This window comes from Periplaneta americana, chromosome 16, assembly GCF_040183065.1.
Source record: "Periplaneta americana isolate PAMFEO1 chromosome 16, P.americana_PAMFEO1_priV1, whole genome shotgun sequence".
Lineage (NCBI taxonomy): Eukaryota > Metazoa > Arthropoda > Insecta > Blattodea > Blattidae > Periplaneta > Periplaneta americana.
Genome location: NC_091132.1, coordinates 152,761,963 through 152,766,660, shown reverse-complemented (window position 1 = coordinate 152,766,660; position 4,698 = coordinate 152,761,963).

Below are 4,698 nucleotides of genomic sequence, written 5' to 3'. Positions count from 1 at the left end.
TGGACGGGAAGCGTTAAAGCGCGCTGGGAGGTTTACCGGCGCTGGATGATTGACTGAACGTTGCAACATTACACCCAGTACGGATCAAGTCACTCGAGGAAACGCTGCTAATTTACTTATTATGATATCTTCAAATATTTGTACATTATGCTTTTTAAACGTTTCTTTTCATTCACACTTTAAATTTTCATTCGCCTACCTTCTTCCTTAAAAGAAAATTGTTTTACTAAATCTTCAGTTTTTGACAATGGAATGAAAGAATGTAATTTTAGGTACCAGTTATTCGTTTTAGATTGTATCTGGCCTGCAAATTTTTCAGTGTGGTTTTTGTGCTTATTCAATGGACAAAGTATAAATGACACGTTAGAAATATTTTTTTTGTGACTAATCAAACAGTTTTTTTTGTGTTATAGGATCTTGTATAGGCTGGCACTCGTGGCAAGTCTATTAAGGGGACACTCAATTTAAAAATTGGAGAAAAAGTGTCATAGAAATGAAAAATTAAATTTCTACACTAATTTAATTGATAGAACTAAATCAATACGCAGAATTCTTCCTCTATTCATTGTGAAGTCACTGTCAAATGCACAGAGCCAAAAAATAAAAAATGATAATTAAAAGTGGTATTTCAATTAATGATTGATTAAAAATTGAAATATTTTTTTTATTTTGAAAACTATTGGATCTAATGAGCTGAGATTTTTCATGTTACTTTCCACGTGTATATTAAACTTTTTCTCCAAATTTGAAAAAGATTGGTCAAATAGGAAAAAAGTTCCAAAATAGTTGAGTGTCCCCTTAACAGTTTCTCCAATGCTATCACATGGACCTTTACCATGCGACGTTGCAAAGAAGTGTCATTCAGCACTAATTCCATAATCGTCTTCATATAAGCAATTATTATAATTATTATAATTATTATTATTATTATTATTATTATTATTATTATTATTATTATTATTATTATTATTTTTGTGAACTTGATCTATTGGAAAAGTAGATGATTTTTTTCATATCGCTGAATTCTCGCTTTAAGAAATTGATTGCTTCGGATTGAAAAAAGTGAAAGGGATCGGTATCATGTTTCTTGGTTTCTGAGATGACAATAATTTTGTGACGAATTTCTGTATCTCCTTTGAAATATACTACGAAAGGATGTATTGTGGCTTGGCATAAGTTCCAATGCACACCTTTTATTGAATCTTGTATTACAAACGAATAATTTTCAGAAAAGTCTGCAATAACTATGTAATTTTCAGGTTGTACATTTCTTTGCATTCCGTCAAAAATAAAATATGGCTGACTTTTGAAGGGATGACGATGCATCTCCTACATGAAAAACTTTACATGCTAAGGAGCCTTTTACTTTTTTAAACTTTTCACGGGGGTTTCGTTTCTGTTGTAGCTTTCTTTTCTTGATAGTGGATTCTATTGACAACAAACTCTTGTTTAATTCCTCAATATTAGTGATTTCTAGCACTGTATCCATAGAACTGCTAGAAGAACAAATGGGATAATCACTTTCTCTGTCCGCACTTTCATTTCATTCATGTTTATTAATTTCACAAGAACTACCGGCTTCACATATAATTTCACCTGATCGATCCAAAAATTGATTGATTTTTACGGAACGAATCACATATTTGCTCATTCAAAGACTCATTTAAATTTAGCTTTATCAATTAGTCGCGACTTACGCGTCTTAGTGTACTTTTTTTTTTAAAGCGTGATTAGGAAGTAAATGGATTTAAACACTTGTTATATATTACGCGATCTTTACCACCACTCATGTTGTATAGAATTCACGTCACTCCGTGAAATTCAAACCCAAACTGATTATTTTTCTCTTCTATATTTTGTCTCCTGACATCTGTTTACTGCCATAAAGTTTACTGCCTTACCCAGCCTTGCTATCATCAAACACTTGGCTATATTACAGTATAAACATAGAGCACTATGAAGGGCTTCCCCTCTTAGCTGAGCTGACAATAATAAAATAACTTTAGATAAGGTATTTACTGTTCCTTAAGGTATTAATCATTTGACGATTAGTATGGTGACATCAGATGCAACGGGGAATTTCGTAAAACTTTCCGCGGGCAGCCTTCTAACCTACGGCTGCAAGCAGTTCATTAGCTAGGTATCGCGAGCGCGTGCATGCCTCCGGAAAATAAATTGTTACAAATGTATGGGTGCCGATCCCACATTTTTATAAATGCAGTAGTTTACAGATAATACATCAGCGAACAAGTCTTATATATATATATATATATATATATATATATATATATATATATATATATTTTTTTTTTTTCAGATTTTTAACTTGGCTATTTAATATAGTAATTTTGCTTTGAAAAAGAAATGATTAAAAAAAAGTCCAAATTTTAAATTTATTTGTGATAGGCCTAAAGTAATAAAAAGTGTTGTATTTAGTCTTTCAAATGCGCCAAACCGCAAATCTTAATTATATGTAGACACAGAGTTCCAAGTGAGTTTATGTATCAGTGCGCGGATAATTTTCGTAATTTCAAATAGTCATAACTACACAAATAATTAATAATTGTGAAAATAAAATAATACGGGTCTCCTTATTTGATGTATGGAATTCATGAAAAAAAAATCGACCATTTTCGAGAAGGTCGTGTTTTATTGCTGTGCGATTTGACGTGGAATGATTCAATACTCGTAAATTTTAGCATATAACACCTTCCGTCCAGTTACTTTCATGGGTGCGTCTGAAGGAACGAAGAACAATACATTCACTGTCTCTTCTATTTAGAATCATGCATACTTCTGCTGCGAATTATCTCTTATCGCGCTTTCAATTTCTTACAACTCTTCGAAACCGGCATCAAGCACTTCTTTCTATCCCTCATCATAGAACGTCACTATACTCATCCTCCTACACTTTAGAAATATCTCGCCTCTGGAATTCGTTACCTAATGAATTCAGGGACTGCCGGACTTTATCACAATTCAAAATTAAATTGGAAAATTTTGTCTTGTTTAATGCTTTTTAGGTATTGTTAGAAGTGTTGATTTGTGTTTTTTACTCTAGATTAAAATTGCAAGTTTCTTGTTTATGTTAGTTAATTAGTTAGAATACAATTAATTATACTTAATCACTTATTTAAAGTTTGTGTGACTGCAACCTGTGTATATATTTGTGTGACTTTACTTTGTTTATATTATTTTTTTTCCTTTTTATTTCTGATATTATATTTGTATTTAGGGTGGTGTGAAAAAGAAAGCCTGATGGCCTTAACTACATCAGAATAAATAAATAAATAAATAAATAAATAAATAAATAAATAAATAAATAAATAAATAAATAAATAAATAAATAAATAAATAAATAAATCTATAATAGTAATAAATCTGTACCCGAAATTTTTCTGGTAATTTTCGGTTTTCCAAAAATAATTGGTCCTAACATATATAATTAACCACCCTGAAACCGAAAATCGCTTTTTTGAAAATTTTGTTTGTATGTCTGTCTGTCTGTCTGGATGTTTGTTACCTTTTCACGCGATAATGGCTGAACGGATTTCGATGAAAATTAGAAAATAAATTAAAATCGTTGTAACTTAGATTTTAGGCTATATGGTATTCAAAATACGTTGTTTAAAAGAGGGGGGGTTATAAGGTGTCCTGAATTAAATTAATCGAAATATCTCGCTTATTATCGATTTTTATGAAAAATGTTACATAACAAACGTTTCCTTAAAAATCATTTCCGATAAGTTTTATGCTTTGAAAAATTTTGATAAGACTGATATTTAATGAGATAAATGAGTTTTAAAATTAAAATAACTGCCATCTAAGGCGGTGTAATGAAATAAAAAACAAATGACTTCGTCTATAAGGGGCCTTGGACAACAGCAATCGAAAGCTATGAAACATAGCCTACAGAGAATGTTTCTGTGTTTGCATGAAGTAATATCGGAAGCTAAATTAACCGATTTGTATAATTCATTATTATTTCACCAATTGAACGTGTAGTTTCTCTAGATGGACATAATGCTATAATGTTATTGCAGTCACTTCTGAGTGAATTGAGGACAGGTAACATTAAAATAGCTTCTTATGCACAGAAAAGTTGATAGGCTATTCTCTATAATTAGTTTCCTGTATTTCTTAAAACGATGTTTATGTAAGTTTCATCCGTTATCAACACACTTTTTATATAATATAATATAATAACATATAATATTCTTTAATATAATTTAATATAATATAATACCGGTATAATATAATATAATATAATATAATATAATATAATATAATATAATATAATATAATATAATATATAATACGGTATATGATATGATATGACATGATATATGATATAATATGATATGTGTGGAGATGGATGGTGTACGATCATCCTCTCCTCCTCCTCTTCTTCTTCTTATAGCGGCTGTTATTCGCCAGATGTTATGGTACATTGGATGATTGGATGTGCACAGTGGAAGACTTTTAGAAATAAATAGTGTGAATTTGTATAACAGATATAATTAACAAATAATGGATAACAATATTACATGATTAATAAATGAAATACCATGTAGATATGAAATTAAGTGAATGAAAATATTACAAGTTAATCTGAATAACCAGTGAAGCAAAGACTGAATCGTGGAGACATTAACTACACTGGGCGAACATACTTACAAGTCGTAATACAATCTAATA